Source organism: Bos grunniens, chromosome 10 (genome assembly GCF_055505025.1).
Source record: "Bos grunniens cultivar Pamir isolate PY7600 chromosome 10, Bosgru_T2T1.0, whole genome shotgun sequence".
NCBI lineage: Eukaryota > Metazoa > Chordata > Mammalia > Artiodactyla > Bovidae > Bos > Bos grunniens.
The window spans coordinates 20,871,773-20,889,646 of NC_141174.1; the positions used below are offsets into that span (position 1 = coordinate 20,871,773).

A 17,874-nucleotide genomic window follows, 5' to 3' on the forward strand; every position below is an offset into this window, starting at 1 on the left:
GTCCGAGTTCTAGATGGAGTTGAAAAGACCTCTGGCACCAGCAGTCATCCTAACTGCATGGACTGAACTTTGGAAGTTTATTTTTCAGTACTCTTCACCTTACACATTCAGATAAGAATTTGAACTGATCAATAACTGCTCCGCTTCAGGTCACCTGGGGCCCATTTAAACATATAACCAGTTGTTTTCAAAGTGTCATCCCAGGACCAGGTGTGTCAACATTGCCTGAGAACATGTTGGAAATGCAGATTCTCAGGCATCACTCCAGAGAAAGTCTGGGTGTGAGACCTAGCTTTCTGTTCTAACAAACCCTCCAGAAAATGCTTCCCTGGTGGCTCAGATGGGAAAGAATCTGCCTGCAATTCAGGAGACCTAGGTAGGGATCCCTCGGTTGGGAAGATCCCCTGGAGAAGGAAATGGCAACCCACTCCAGTATTCTTGCCTGGAAAATCCCTTGGACAAAGGAGCCTGGTGGGCTATAATCGATGAGGTTGCAAAGAGTTGGAGACAACTGAGCAACTAACACTTTTCCAGAAGATTTTAACATACCTTAAAAGTTGAGACTACATTGTAGAACACCATCCCCAGCCTTGATTTCATTTCCTTATAAGCAAAAAGGCTTGAAAGTCCAATAACACATCTTGAAATTAAGAGACCTGAATGAACACTGGCCAAAATATACTTTTAAATGTATTAATGGGACTTCCCTGGTGGTCCAGTGGTTAGGACTCTTTGCTTCCAATGCAGGGGGCATGAGTTCAATCCCTGTTCAGGGAACTAAGATCCCACATGCTGTGTGGTGTGGCCCAAATTTTTTTTAATTTTTAATTAAAATATATTGATATAATAAAACAAAATTAAGGTAAAATATGCAATCTTACAATTAAAAGAGTGGCCTAGAGTTTTTGTCACAGACACACGGCTTTGTCAAGTGTTCATTTGTTTCTCCTAAAAGAGGAAAGCTCTCTGAGCAGGTTTTGGAAGTGATCCCAAGCTTTTCCAACACAAAGAAAGATGTAAACAAGGATAAAATTCCAATACCAAATCAGTTTCCACATCAACAAATATCTGCTGTAGTTTAATGTAAAAGAATTAGCTGTAATGGGGTGAGGTGGACTGGAAGAATGGAGACCAGAACGAGATACAACCATGGAACTGAAGGCAGACTCAGTTGTTGTGATGAATGTGCATCCAGAAGACAATATTTGGAGGCTACATAACCAGCAGCAGCCAGGAAGGCAGCCAGGATCAGGATGGTTCAACACAGAAAATGTAAGCCAATGGGCAGCTGCTGTGCAGCCTTGGAAACCCAGGAACAGACAAAAATTGGGAAATTAGCAAGCATTAAGAAAATGTGTTGGGCTTCCCTGATGGCTCAGTGGTAAAGACTCCTCCTGCCGACGCAGGACACATGGGTTTGATCCCTGATACGGGAAGATCCCACTTGAGTGCGGAGCAACTAAGCTCATCATGCCACAATTATTGAGCCCATGCTCTAGAGCCCAGAAGCCACAACTACTGAAGCCCACTCGCCTTAAAGCCCGTGTTCCTCAACCAGAGAAGCCCCTGCAATGAGAAGCCTGGACACCGCAACTAGAGAGTAGCTCCTCTCCCTGGAACTAGAGAAAAGCCTGCACAGCAATGAAGACCCAGCACAGCCATAAATAAATAAAATTTTTAAAAGAAAATGTATTATTTATAGTAAGACCTCAAGCTCAGTGCTTTCTCCCAGGTCTGGATTCCTCTGCCTTTGGGGAACTGATGAAACAGAATTGAGATTCTTGAGAGGAGGTACAGGGCAAGTTTAGAAGACAAGGACTTGGGGCAACAAGACAGGTATCCAAAGGCAAGATCTGACAGGCAGAGGAAGACTTAGAAATGAAGGAAGAACTTAACACCTAGAACTGAGGATTGCATTTCATGTTGATCCTGGTTGTATTATGCTGAGGTTCTAGAGTGTTAATTGGTTCAGTTCAGTTACTCAGTCGTGTCCAACTCTTTGCAACCCTATGGACTGCAGCACACCAGGCCTCCCTGTACATCACTAAATCCAGAACTTGCTCAAACTCATGTCCATCAAGTCAGTGATGCCATCCAACCATCTCATCTGCTGTCATCACCTTCTCCTCCTGCCTTCAATCTTTCCCAGCATTAGGGTCTTTTCCAGTGAGTCAGTTCTTCACATTAGTTGGCCAAAGTATTGGAGCTTCAGCATCAGTCTTTCCAATGAATATTCAGGACTGATTTCCTTTAGGATTGACTAGTTTGATCTCCTTGCAGTCCAAGGGGCTCTCAAGAGTCTTCTCCAACACCACAGTTCAAAAGCATCAATTCTTCAGTGCTCAGCTTTCTTTATGGTCCAACTCTTGCATCCATACGTGACTACTGAAAAAACCATAGCTTTGACTAGACAGACCTTTGTTGGCAAATTAGTGTCTCTGCTTTTAATATGCCGTCTAGGTTGGTCATAGCTTTTGTTCCAAGGAGCAAGCATCTTTAATTTCATGGCTGCAGTCACCATCTGCATTGATTTTGGAGCCCAAAAATCCAATTGGGCTTGGAAACCCAAACAATTCCATTGTTTCCCCATCTATTTGCCATGAAGTGATGAGACCAGATGCCATGATCTTCGTTTTTTGAATGTTGAGTTTTAAGCCAGCTTTTTCACTCTTCTCTTTCACTTTCATCAAGAGGCTTTTCAGTTCCTCTTCACTTTGAGCCATAAGGGTGGTGTCATCTGCATATCTGAGGTTGATATTTCTCCCTGCAGTCTTGATTCCAGCTTGTGCTTCATCCAGCCTGGCATTTCCCATGATATACTCTGCATATAAGTTAAATAAGCAGGGTGACAATTTTCAGCCTTGATGTACTCCTTTCCCAATTTGAAACCAGTCTGTTGTTTCATGTCCGGTTCTAACTGTTGCTCCTTGACCTGCATACAGATTTCTCAGGAGGCAGGTTCCCTCCAGTATGGCTAGGATTAATCCAAGCACCTAGAATTGGGAGTCACATGGCACTAGTCACTCAGTTAAAAGGGGTCAGTAGGATGAGCAGGCCTAGAAGATAGAAAAGACAATTACAAACTATATCTTTCATCTCTGAACTGGTAAAAGCATTTTAGAAAAATGCTAATTAACTGACTTAGGGAGTTAGCCATTGAAAGAATTCAGTGAAATGGATGACCTTTCCCAGAGACTGACTCAGTCTTTGGGGTGGAGGTGGGAGGGAAAAGAATCCTACAGTGCTTTTTACCTGTAACTTTCAAAGTGTTTATGAATGTTGCCACAACAAGCTTCCAGTTTTATAAACAGGAAGCTGAGACACAGACAGGTAACCCTGTCATATCCATAAACTATCAGAGCAAGACAAAAACTGAGGAATCTAATTTACTAAGTGTTAACACTCTTAGCCATGAAATTAAAAGACGCTTACTCCTTGGAAGGAAAGTTATGACCAACCTAGATAGCATATTCAAAAGCAGAGACATTACTTTGCCAACAAAGGTTCATCTAGTCAAGGCTATGGTTTTTCCTATGGTCATGTATGGATATGAGAGTTGGACTGTGAAGAAGGCTGAGAGCGGAAGAATTGATGCTTTTGAACTGTGGTGTTGGAGAAGACTCTTGAGAGTCCCTTGGACTGCAAGGAGATCCAACCAGTCCATTCTGAAGGAGATCAGCCCTGGGATTTCTTTGGAAGGAATGATGCTAAAGCTGAAACTCCAGTACTTTGGCCACCTCATGCGAAGTGTTGACTCATTGGAAAAGACTGATGCTGGGAGGGATTGGGGGCAGGAGGAGCAGGGGACGACAGAGGATGAGATGGCTGGATGGCATCACTGACTCGATGGACGTGAGTCTGGGTGAACTCTGGGAGTTGGTGATGGACAGGGAGGCCTGGCGTGCTGCAATTCATTGGGTCGCAAAGAGTCGGACACGACTGAGCGACTGAACTGAACTGAACACTCTTAGACATGCATGCATAAAAGCCATTAATAATGTGACACTTAACATGTCAAAGTTAGCAGCAATGACTTACTACCAAACCACCACCTGACATCTGCTCATCTTTCAGCTAATTCTATTAAAATTGTACTTCCTGATCAGTTCATAGGCCCCTTGAGAACTGGAAAGGCTCTGACAGCAGATGCTCTCTCCTGCCTGGAAGGGCCAAAGCTGAGTGTGCAAAATTTTCTAACAACCCCCCACCCTGCAAGCCCACCTTGGAGCGGAGGCATACAGACTGCAGCTCTGGTCAGTTTATGCAGTAGCAATGATCTGCTTAGCCACCTGTCCTGCCAGCAACCTAAATGCAGCAGGTATCCATGTCTTCTTCCACACACACCCTGGACCAGCTCCTCTCATTTATTTCTCTTGGTGAAACCAACATTTCCCCACTCATTCAGGCTTAGAACCTCCTAGACCCTTTGCCATATCTAGTTTCCTAGTCTTACTCTTGCTTGATCCTTCCATGACCTTGCCAGATCCATCAATCTGATGAGTACTGTCATAAACTCAGACCAAATAGCCTCTTGCTGCCTCCAATCTCTCTTCAAAACCATTCTGCATTCCACCAACCAAGTCATCTCCCTGATTCACTTTGCCCATGCTTCTCCTTTTCTCAGAAGCTTTGCATTCCCTTCTGGTGCCTATGGTACTAAATCCACACTCCTTAGCCAGGCAGGCAAGGTCCCCCACAACCTGAATTACTGTTTTCTCTAACTTAGCTCTTGTTATTTCCCCAACATAAAACATTTTTAACATCAATATCAGCATATGCATTTATTTTTATTTATCAAACCACTGATTTATCAGTGTCTACCTCTATGCTGTTGCTGATGCCACTTGCCTTATCTAAAAAACCTTCCTCTTCCATCTGCCTACTAAGATTCACTATGACTATTTCAAACCCACACATTATTTTTTGAATAGCCTAGAGTACTCATATGTTCCATTCATTTAGCACCTAAATGTATGCTTCTTTATATTCCTCCACCTAAACTACATTCCTTGAGGGTAAGGCACTTCTTAGCTCATCACACCATGCCTAGTAGTAAGCTGTTAAGATCAATTGACACTTGGTCAGTGTAACATGAATAAATAAACACAGAAAGCAATGACTTTTCAATTAAAGACTTTAGTCTGTTTTAGCTTTCAGTTGGTAACTCTTCAACAATCAAAAGCATTTCAGCAGTTTAGAAGAAATATGGAATAAATTATAATAAATGGAAATATGGAATAAAGGTCAAGATCATTTGTAAGAGAAGGGAAATGCCCTAGAATTCTTCCCTGATTCTCTTTTTAGTCATTTGCTGTATACCACTTTATATTACATCAGGAAAATGAAAGTCAAAGGGTGGCTGAGGCAAGAGTTAGGGGAGTACGGACCTTTCCAGGTCTTACATAAATAGAAGCATAAAATCCCAATATCTGTATATGGAGCTAAGTAAGTAAAATAAGAGAAACTCATCCTTCTTGGAAATTTCATCTCAATCTACTCTGGCTTTTTTTTTAAATGTCAATTCCATATGATGAGTACTTTAGAACATGTTTTAATTGACACTAGTTCAGTAATTCTCACTATAGTTTTGTGTCATCCTAAGGTTATCTAATGTTGTATATTTAAAAACCCAACTCACACACAACACTTTTGGGATAGGGCAATGAAAAGGAAGGGGACATACATAGGATACTGGAAAAAACCCGAATACCAGAAATCCCTGAATTATAAACCAAATGCATTATTTCCCTCCTTTTGCCATTAAAGCATTCTTTTATGTCAGATGTCTGATGTGTTTAGCTGCACCATATTAAGGAGCTGGTTTACCATTCTGATTCAGCCAGGGTAGCACAATTCCAGCAGGACCTATTGGGCCAACCGATGAAACTGGGTGATTCCATGTAAAGCTCACCTGATTAGTATTTACTAGTGTCATCTAGAGCATCTGCCTGTAGTTATACAGAAATGAGAGAGGTGTCACCTCTGGAAGCTGGATGTCTGGCTCCCCTACCAAGGAGTACCCAAGAACATTTTTTGGTGGGAAGCAGTATTTGGTTGTAGAAAGACAGTGGGGTGTGGAATCAGATAAACCTGTGTTTCAATCCAAAGCCTGGTACTTTCTATTTAGCGCTAGCCCCAAGTCAAAAAATTCAAGCAGAATTCAAGAATCCTGGGGAATTTAATGTTGTAGACTCTGCATTTAGTTTGAGTACTGCAGCTTTTTTTCTACTGGCAAAAATGAGCAGCCCAACAATCTAATACTAAAAAGATTTTTTGTTTGGAGATTTTATACAACTTTGTGGAAACCTTGACACCACATGGGAATATATTTCTTACGAGTTTTGTTTGTTCATTTGGTTTGACTTGGTTTTGTTTGGTTTTGCTTTTTGCTTTTATTTTGCTTATTGTCACTGGGATTCAGCAAGTGTTAATTTACATAACCATTTTCTAATTATGCAAATAGAGTATATTTTGTGTATATGTTCCAAGGGAGTGGTATAGTCAGGATAAAATCTCTCAAAAAAATTAGTAGAGATCACAATGCAAAGTGAAACTTCCCTGTTTTTCTAGTTTTCTCATTCTTTTTCTCTAAGTATTTTCATCTTTTAAGCTCAATATGCTCTTAAGTCCCATGACAGGTGTTTTGCAATGGTTAGTCCATGAACCACCCAAATCACAATCTTCTATTAAAAACATGGACTTCCTAGTTATGGCACATCAATACATAGGGTGTTGAAAAACTCCTCCAGTGTTGGGAATCCCTGAATTAGAGAATGAATATAAACACCCATTGTTTTCCATCTTTTGATATTAAAAAAAAAGTAGAATGCCTAGCAGCCAATAGATATTGAAATAGCTTCAATGAACTGACATGGATGGATCTTTATGATATAGGTTGCTGCTGCTGCTGCTAAGTCACTTCAGTCGTGTCCGACTCTGTGCAACCCCATAGATGGCAGCCCACCAGGCTCCCCCGTCCCTGGGATTCTCCAGGCAAGAACACTGGAGTGGGTTGTCATTTCTTTCTCCAATGCATGAAAGTGAAAAGTGAAAGTGAAGTCGCTCAGTCGTGCCCAACTCTTAGTGACCCCATGGACTGCAGCCTACCAGGCTCCTCCGTCCATGGAATTTTCCAGGCAAGAGTACTGGAGTGGGGTGCCATTGCCTTCTCCATGATATATGGTTAAGTGCAATTAAAAAGTGTGAAACAGCATGTATAATATACTGTTGTTTGTAATACAGTGGGCTTCCAAGAAGGCACAGTGGTAAAGAATCTACCTGCCAGTGCAGAGACACAGGAGATGAGGGTTCGATTCCTGGGTTGGGAAGATTCCCTGGAGTAGGAAAAGGCAACCCATTCTAGTTTTCTATACTGGAGAATTCCATGGATAGAGGAGCCTGGAGGGCTACAGTTCATGTGACTCACAAAGAGTTGGACATGACTTAATGACTGAACACACACATGTTTGTAATATATATATATAGAGAGAGATTATATATATGGATCATATATGATTATATATATAGATAGATCATATATGATCATATATATTGAAATATATGATTATATATTTCATGTCCCTAATGAGACATCTGAGAAAATGACAATAGAAGTACATCTGTACATGATTACTGGAAAAACCATAGCTTTGACTATATGGACCTGCGTTGGCAGAGTGATGTCTCTGCCTTTTAATACGCTGTCTAGGTTTGTCATAGCTTTTAATTTCTTGCTGTGGTCACCATCTTCAGTGATTTTGGAGCCCAAGAAAAGAAAATCTGTCACTGCTTTCACTTTTTCCCCTTCTGTTTGCCATGAAGTGATGGGACCGGATACCACGATCTTAGTTTTTTGAATGTTGAGTTTCAAGCCAGCTTTTTCACTCTCCTCTTTCACCCTCATCAAGAGGCTCTTCAGTTCCTCTTCCCTTTCTATCATGAGTGGTATCATCTGCGTATCTGAGGTTGTTGATATTTCTCCCAGCAATCTTGATTCCAGCCTGTAACTCATCCAGCTTGGCATTTCAAATGATGTGCTCTGCATAAGCATTAAATAAATAGGGTGACAATATACAGCGCTGACATACTCCTTTCCCAATTTTGAACCAGTCAGTTGTTACATGACACATGTTACCCATTTGAAAAAAGCAGTTAAGAACTAGGCTGTACTTGAAACTTACTAAATTGAAATCTCTGACATGGGGCCCAGAGAACTGCTTTTTGGACAAGCTCCCTATTCTGCAAACTGGTATTGAGGACTACTGTTTCTGACTTTTTCTTTTAAAAAACACCCTCCTTCTTTTCTTTCTCCTGACTCCCCCACCCCACCCCCCACCATAACCACTTCTCCTCCCTTCACCTCCTTATCTAGGGTAAGTCTCGTGGTTTTACAGTTCAATCTTTCCATGACCGGTGCTTTCTCACTTCGTTACCTCCCACTGTTGTCATGAAACCAAGCCTAATACTGGACCTATCTGCCTTTGCTGCCTGCAGCACACAGGCTAACTTTCCAAGTCCTAATCTCAGCTTCTACCTGGATTCTTTCTGGTAGTTCTTTGTATCTTATTTAGTGCTGGTTGCATCCGACTGAGCGACTTCACTTTGCCTTTTCACTTTCATGCATTGGAGGAGGAAATAGCAACCCACTCCAGTGTTCTTGCCTGGAGAATCCCAGGGATGGGGGAGCCTGGTGGGCTGCCGTCTATGGGGTCGCACAGAGTCGGACATGACTGAAGCGACTTAGCAGCAGCAGCAGCAGCAGCATCCTTCTTAATGACTGTAAAATATCTTACCAATGCTCTCAAGACATCTATAACATTCTTACTCCCATAGCACAAAGAAAACAGAGGATATTGGACTGTACTCTCCATTTCCTACCCTTCTACTTCTCAATTGATCTATACATGCATGCATCTTTTTTTCTTCTTCTTCTTCTCTTAGTGGATGAGGTGCTGTTCTGCATAAGGAAATGGTTCCACCCATGCTCTGGACCCATCATTTGCAGTCTCTAACTCAGACTGTCAACTCTGGTCCCTTAGGCACCACAAGCATTCTCTTTCTACTGGCACTTGCCTTGAGCCTATAAACAGGCCCTCTCACCCCTAAGCCTTCTGTCTACTCCAGCTTCTACTCTCATTCCCCTCTCCTTCTCAGCCAAGTCTCTTAAGGGTGAAAGAACATTCCTCATCTTCCTTTAACTTAACTCTTTAACTTCCTTTAACTTTAACTTAACTCTCCTCACTACTCATGCCCTAGTTACAGCGTCCAACAGGCACCTTGCAGTCCCTATCTTAGGAAGTCCTTTTGCTTCTGGATCATTGCTATCTTTTCCTGGTTTTCTCTGACTTTCCTGATTACCCTAGACTCAAGGGTCCTTTATGGAGATCTCATCTTCCTTCTTCTTTTCAAAGGTGGCCAATGGTTTAATACAGAAAAAAAAAAAATCTTATTATCTACCTCCAGAATTCTCCTTGGTCCAGAAGATCCTAAAGCCTCCCAGTCTCAATCCTGTAATGACCCTCAGCTTGTGGGGATTACCAGAAAATGAAAACAAACTCCATATGAGGGGTGTTCAGAAATATGACATCTCAGAAGTATTTGTAAAAATCAGTCTCAAGAACAGAAAAAATGAACTCTGCTTCAAAATTACAGCTGTAATCTAAATTTCCTTTTTCCATTTTATTTTAAATCTCTCACTCCTAACAACCTCAGGTTTACAAGAAATTCTTAAACTTCCTAATTTATGAAGAGCGTTTTATAAGCAGTTATTTATTTTTTAGCCTTCAGGCTTGTATTTTGAAAACCTGACATTGACTTACTGGGGGTTTGCTTGGCCCAGCCTCTCTAACATTCTGCTTTCACATGGCCTTTGGGGCTGGTATGTCATTTTTCACCATGAAAGTAATACATTCTCCTTTTTAATCTGAGACAATGTGGAGAAAGGAGATGAAACTTTGTGACCCCCTCCTGGGTCACAGCCACTGTAAAGTTTGGTATGTTCCTCCTCAGTGTCTTCACCTCCTCCTCCCAATTATTTCTGCATCATATTCTAATTGGAGTTCAGAGCCTGATTTGGAAAGTTTTTATGTCAACACACGCCATGTGCCTTGGCAGTTTGCTAAGTCTGAGAAACTTCAGAAGGCATTTTTTTTTCCTTCTGACTTACCCATGTGTTTCACTTCGATTCTTGGAAACATACTCCTCTGTGCAATCTGGGTATTAGCCTACGGCTCTGAGTAACAGAAAATTCAACTCGCATTCACATAAACAATAAGGAAAAGTGTCGCTTCAGACAACTGCAACTCCAGGGGGTGGCACAGGCTTCAGAGACAGTTTAGTTAGTGTCTCTAGGGATCTATTTTCCTACAGTACCCTGAGATGACCTCCTGTATGTGTTGGCTTTGACCTTGGACCACTTCCTTCACAGATGTGAAATGGCTGTAGTGGTTACTGGTTTCACATAGAAATGTCATGAACTTGGGTGAAGTTCACCTAAAAGCAAGGAAACTTCTTTTCCAGGAGCCTCTAGCATTCTTGAGTCAATTCCTGTTCTCAGGGCAATGCCACACACTGACTTTGGCCGTGGTTCCTGGACCAAGTACTGCCATGGGAATGGAATTACCCTTAGACCAGACAGTCCCAGATATGGACTCTGACACAAAGGGTATGTTGGGAGGGGCGGATGCCTGAATAAAACTGGGTTATGTTAAAGATCAGAGAGGAGGAACAGAGATTGAGCAGACAAACATACATGGGTTTGGAAACTCAGCCATTCAATGCATTTATTAAATTTACTTTATTTAATGTATTAATTAATTGACTTATTTACACATTCTTGGCTTATTATTCATTTCATTTTTTAAAGCTTTGATAGACGATACTTCATATAGTTGAATATCCAAAACAAAAGAATATACAGTGATGACTCCGGCTATACAGACATATTTTATGTATATTTAAGGAAAATACATACATACATATATATGCACATATACATATATGCTCTCTTTTTGCACACAAAGCATAACACGTTACACACACCCTTCTGTACTTTGCTTTATTTTTTTTGCTGCATCGTTCAGCTTGTAGGATCTTAGTTCCTCAACCAGGGGATCCAACCCAGGCCCCTGGCCAGAAAAGAGAGGAGTCCTAAGTGGACTACCAAGGAATTCCTAACGCCTTGCTTTTGCACTTAACACTATATATTGGAGATGATTATATTATATTATAATCATCTCCAATATATAGCAAACAAAGAGCTTCATCACTCCTTTTTCACTACATGATGTTCTATTGTATCTAATTATACAGTACATACATATGAATGTGCCACGATTAATTTAACACCTATGGTTAAGCATTTAGGTAGCTAATTTTTTGCTTTTAAAACATGGCTATAATGGCTAATATTGCATTTTACACATTTGGCAAATATCTAAAGCATGAATTTGTAAATGTAGAGTTAATGCCAGTTGCTCTATCTAGCTGTTGTACCAGTTTATACTCCCACAAGCAGGGTAGGAAGTGCCTGTTTCAGAGCACCCTCATCCACAGAGATTTGTATCGGATTTTTGGGTCTTCACTAATTTGATCATTGAAAATTGATATCTCGGTATAATTTTAAAACTTTACAATTTTTTTTTGATTGTGAGTGAGGATGAATCACTTTCATTTGTGCTTTCTCTTCCAGGCCTTGCCTGTTCATATTCTTTGCCCATTTTTCTATTGCACTGCTGATCTTTTCATTTCCAGTTTGTCTGAGTTCATATGCCAAGGAAAATTAGTCTTTGGTCTGTAATAGAGCTTGAAATATTTCCATCCAGTTTGTCATTTCGACTTTGCTTAGGGTTTTTCTATGCTGAAAATTTCATTTTATGAAATTGAACATATAATCTTTTCTTTTCTTTTATGGTTCTGGATTTACAGCCACAATGAGAAAAGCCTTCCCTACTTGATGATGAATAACTCGCTTTTAGCTTCTTCTAAAAGACAAGATGGTTTCATTTTAAACATTTAGATATTATATCTACTTAGAATTTATCCTGGTTAGCTGTGAGAAATCAGTCCAACTTTGATTTTTTCCCTATTTGATTAACTTTAATTTTATGCTATTTAATAATGATACCCTCTCTTGTTTTGTGACACTCAAGGTACTGCCAATACTCTATAAATGTTTTCTAAAAATCTAAGTTTTCTTGACTTTAGTTAGCAAAACAATAGCTCAGAGAGCTTCTGTAACTCATCATAGACCATAGTATATTTTGGAGGTTAGGGAGATGATGGGATGGAAATGTCTTGAAATCATACGAAGAATAATGCTTGTTGCATTTCTATCATCACTGCTATTTGGAAATGTGCTTACTCAAGATATGTATTCCCAATAATAACAATTTAAAATGGTAAAGTCTGACTTCAGTGAATTCAGTCACTTAAAACTGGCATATTTAATGTTCTACTTAATAATTTACACTCTTTTTAGACATGGCGTCATTAATCTCCTATAGGCTTGGGGCAGGTAGCTGGCTCCTGTGTGCTTTCTAAGATGCTGCTGAGCCCCGAGTCTTCCAAGGTGAAGCATCTGAGGATCTGAAGCCCCTCTGAGTCTACGCATAGAGAGGGAAGACACATCTTGGATCCTTAAGTGGTGGTTTTTGGCAACGGGACCAACCAAATCCAGATACTCAGGGACACTCTACTAATCTTCCTCTCACTGCAAGGAGAATGTACTAGGCATTGTGATTCTCTAGTGGGATAGAAACTAATATTCATCCAACAGCAACAGTGTCAGGGGCACTGCTGAGTAAAAATCCTTTGACAAGTATAAGCAGACATCTGCTCGAGCTCTGTCACATCACATTAGAGTTGTTTGTTTACTGCTTTGTCTCTTCCAGGAGATTGGGGTGTTTTCTAAGGGCAGAAAGAAGCCTTTGTTTTCTTCGAACTCCTATAGCTTAGTACACTCATCCCTCTCTAGAGGAATGTGTTTATTGCATACTGTCTCTCTTTCTCGGACAGTCTGCTTATATACGCCACTCTTCAATACACACCATTTGTTGAGCAGTTTCTGCATGTCTGCCACTGAATTAAAGCACTTCTCATGCATCACATTTTTAATACTCACAACTGCTCTATGAGGGTGGTACTATTATTTCCCCCATTGTAATACTGAGGAAGAACCGGACATGGAACAACGGACTGGTTCCAAGTTGGCAAAGGAGTACATCAAGGCTGTATATTGTCACCCTGCTTATTTAACTTATATGCAGAGTACATCATTCAAAATGCCGGGCTGGATGAAGCACAAGCTGAAATCAAGATTGCTGGGAGAAATATCAATAACCTCAGATATGCAGATAATAACCTCAGATATGCAGATGACACCAACCATATGGCTGAAAGTGAAGAGGAACTGAAAAGCCTCTTGATGAAAGTGAAAGAAGAGAGTGAAAAAGCTGGCTTAAAATTTAACATTCAAAAAATGAAGACCATCCATGGCATCCAGTCCCATCACTTCATGGCAAATAGATGGGGAAACAATGGAAACAGTGAGAGACTTTATTTTTTTGCACTCCAAAATCAAAGCAGATGGTGACTGCAGCCATGAAATTAAAAGATGCTTGCTCCTTGGAACAAAAGCTATGACCAACCTAGACAGCATATTAAAAAGCAGAGACATTAAAGGTCTGTCTAGTCAAAGCTAAGGTTTTTCCAGTAGTCATGTATGGATGTGAGAGTTAGACCATAAAGAAGAATTGATGCTTTTAAATTGTGGTGTGGAGAAGACTCTTTAGAGTCCCTGGGACTGCAAGGGTATCCAATCAGTCCATCCTAAAGGAAATCAGTCCTGAATATTCATTGGAAGGACTGATGCTGAAGCTCCAATCTTTTGGCCACCTGATGTGAAGAACTGACTTATTGGAAAAGACCCTGATGCTGGGAAATATTGAAGGCAGGAGGAGAAGGAGACAATAGTGGATGAGACGGTTGGATGGTGTCACTGACTCCATGGACATGAGTTTGAACAAGCTCTGGGAGTTGGTGATGGACAGGGAGGCCTGGCACGCTGCAGTCCGTGGGGTTGCAAAGAATTGGCCATGACTGACTGAGTGACTGACTGAATAGTGAGGAAACTAAAGGATTGAGAGGTTAAGTAACTTGCCCACAGTCACACAGGCAAAAAAATGGTGGAGCCAAGATTCAAATTCCTGATTGTCTAATTCCAGTGCCCACTGATCTTAATGACTACATCACATTGTTTCTCTCCAGTCTGTTGAAGAAAATTTCCCCAGTCTGTGGAAGAAAAAAAAAATTCTATGTAAAACAGTACTTACACTTCTGCCTTCCAGAAAAATGTCATCATCCAGCCCATGGGATATGGCTTTTTTATGATTGCTGTTATTTGTCTAGGAAAATACTTTGATGTTCCTATTTGAGTAATCCCACTCCCACCCCTCCCAGGGCAAGAGAAGTAGTGAGTGAAACTAAGAAGCCCAAATTACTTCATATATAAAAGGAATAGGGTCTGTGAGTTTATAGCTGGTCAACAGAGACAGCGTAAAGCACCCTAAAGAGATGAACAGGGCACAAGGGAATGACAGCTGGATGGGACAGTGAAACCCTATGTGAGATCATGGTCAGTGAGGAACTTCTATGGTGAGGAAGACTTAAGAAATGTACAAAAAAAAAAAAAAAAAAGAAATGTACAAATAACCCTGAACCATCAGCAATAGTTTGCGACCCACAGCAAGCACATGTAAGCAGTGTTTTGCCTGGGTTTGCAGAGAGGGAGAAAGAGGAATGGTCCTGGAAGGTGGGCAGCAGAGGCAAGAGTTGAAAGCAACAACTTTCAACTTTCAACTGTTTGGAACAGGCAGTAGCAGTGGAAAAAGCAAGTATCATCAACAGCCCACTGCTAAACAAGACACCCAGAAACCCACAGGAAATACTGCAAGTGACTTTTCACCTGTAATCTAGAGGCTTGAGCAAAACTGACTCCCAAAAGGTGAATGACATAGAGATGGCCGCGTTCTAGTAACCAACTCTTTTCTCCCCTTCTGTGATTGAACCCAACTGCATTTGTTCAGCTGCATCACATAGAAGTTTCTACCAGCGTGCTTATCCTTTTAGTGTCAGTGCAGAGTTTCAGAGTAGAGTTTCAACCTCAGACCTGTTGATATCTTGGGATGAATAATATTGCGTTGTGAAGGGGCTTTAAGATGTAAGCATCTTGTAAGATGTTTAGCAACATCTTTAGATGCCAGTATCTCCAAAGCTGACAATAAAAAATATCTCCAGGCATTGCCAAGTGTCCCAGGGCGGGTGGAGAGGTAGAAATCACAACAGCACTATTTTGTGTGAAAGGGGTTCCCAAACATATTCTGAGTGTGTCTACTAAGTCACACTAAGTGGTACATCTTTTGAATGTCTGCAGAGTGGCCAGGAGTGATGCTGCAGCAAGTTCTCAGATCTTCACAAATATTTCGATTGTATTCATGTAATAACAGTGTTTCTCTAGCCTACATTACAGACAAAGTGATGGTATTGCCATTACTGGAACATTGTCGTTTTAACATTTCGTACAAATAAAAATTAAGGTTTGGTTATACACCTTTTTCCTCTAAGCAAATGAGCATTACATTAGTATGTATCAGGGATGGGTACCCAGCTTTAATATAGAATAGTGGCTCCAAGGAACTGAGTAGGGTACTGTCAGAGTCAGATCTGTGGGAAAGGCTGCACAATGAGCTCCAGTGATTCTCCACCTGTGCCTTCTGGAGCTTTCAAGGTGGCTGACATAGACATAAACAACACACTCTCATAGGAGAACCTAGATTCAAACCTTGGTGAAAACCAGCATTCTCCAGGGAAGTGAAGGAGGGCAATAACTTACCATCATAACAACTATTACTCTCTCCACCAGCCACGGTCTTTCAGTGCTGTCGCACAGATAAGACTGATGTGTGTGTTTCCCCAGGTAGCTTTCTGCAATTTGACCCATTCTCCTTGCTCCTAAAGCACATCTGAATACGAAAAAGTGAGAGAGACATCATCTACTCTGATTCATGCTTCTAAAATATATCACCATTACACCTGAAGCTAGTAGAATGTTATATGCCAATTTTACCTTAATATAAATAAACGTATCAACATCAAATCTCATTTTCTGTTAATGACAAATTATTGTGTGATATCTCACAACTGATGGCCATATGGTAGACTCGAACCTCTGGTTGACTAGGAAGGATGTGGGGTTGAGATTCAGAGAAACTGGGTTCCTTTCTGAACATCAACTCACTGTTGCTTAAGAAAGGAAGTCTCTCTGCTGATCTGTAGAATGCATAGTTAAATAACCTCTTTCTTTCAGACTTGTTGAGAGGATTAAATCAGGTTTAAAACAATCTGCTATAAATTGCTAAACAAGTGTCCATCACTATCATGACCTCCCACAACCACCAGTACCTTACACAGGTCACCCAGTCCAACTTTGTAGGGTATCCAGCTTTTTCTTGCTACAAGCCCACAGGAAAAGCCTGCTCAGTGGTGTGGTATGTACATTACATGCTTAAGGTGGAAAAGTGTCTACATTGGGGTGAGTTGAAATACTGATCCAGCCCAAATGTCAAGTCTGCTTAAGCAGCTGCTAATGGAAAGGAATTGCCCCAGCTCTTATTTCTTGCTGCTCCCACAGAGTCAAACGGCAGCTGAGAGCCAAGATTCTCTGCCACCAGTTCCTTTCTCAGCAATATAGGCTAGGCCAGTATCCTGGGATCTGACATTAACAATTACGAATTTCTTAAGCAGCAGCAGACTGGGAAAGGCAACTGTCAGTGTTAAAGAAATACGTTGAAACTCAATTTTTTTTTCTTTTTACAGTAAAAGCCATGAAGATAGACAAATATGCTGAGTTGACTCACCCCCCTCGATATAGAGCAGTCATCTTGACGATGACTCTCATCCTGACGATGCTAAACAGGTGACCTGTTCTGTCAGCGATGAGATCCAGAGCTCTTGGAACACAATGTGTCTCATTATGTCAGCTAGTGGGGGAAAATGTTGACTAAGGCTCTAAGATCCCAAGGGTTTTAATTAATAGGAAAATTTGACTTCATCGCAGTCATTAAATAAATGGAAAGGAAACCAGGAATCAAAATGATAAGGGCGGGTAGCCCAGGCAGGAAGCATGTAGGGAAATGCCCTGCAGGCTTGCATGGGCACTGTTGCAAGTCAAGGCTGGATTGATTAAGAGACTGAAACAGACTCTTGGCCACAAACACAGAGCCTGGAATGTCCACCTTCATTCTCATCCTGTTCTCTTATTGAGCAAACTCCACTTCATCTCTTTATCTTCTGCTTTCCAAGTACTCATCCATCAGCTATTCCAGTAATGGCTGCCTTTGCAGGAATGAGAGGCTTAATTATGCTTACCTGTCAGAACAGGATGCAGAAGGTATCTCGTGACATTTCTTACTCTCCTCTCTGCACCTCCATGAACATCTCCTATTCCCAATGCCCAGAATCTGTTCCTCTTTGCTTAAAAACTTCAAACCATCCCCTAAGGCGCACCAGTCTCTATGAAACCTTCCTTGACCTTTCTGGTCATAGTAATTTGCCGGGAGCCGGCATATTGCATATTGAGTGCATATTGCATATTGAGTGCAGCACTTTTCAGGATCTGGAATAGCTCAACTGGAATTCTATCACTGCAGGTAGCCAGCGTGAGGAACTCCACCCATGACAAAGGTCATGAGGAAGGAGGCTTGGCATACGCAAAGGCGGGATCAAGCCTCAGGAGTCTCCCTGGAAATTCTTGAGCAATCTACCCCCAAAACCAGAGTCTGCCTACTTTCTGCTTTGTGCTTTCACCTACACCTCTGA

The 17,874-nt window shown here is 41.2% G+C and overlaps 1 long non-coding RNA gene across 1 annotated transcript; it reads right to left on the reverse strand.

Annotated features, from left to right (window-relative positions):
• Positions 1–14,150: 14,150 nt before the first annotated feature.
• On the reverse strand, positions 14,151–17,601 carry LOC147364077 (uncharacterized). The gene is made up of 3 exons (XR_015133617.1): positions 17,425–17,601; positions 15,890–16,019; positions 14,151–14,289 (listed from the first exon to the last, which is right to left on the reverse strand). It is a non-coding gene; the product is annotated as an uncharacterized LOC147364077 (long non-coding RNA).
• Between the last annotated feature and the right edge of the window lie 273 nt (positions 17,602–17,874).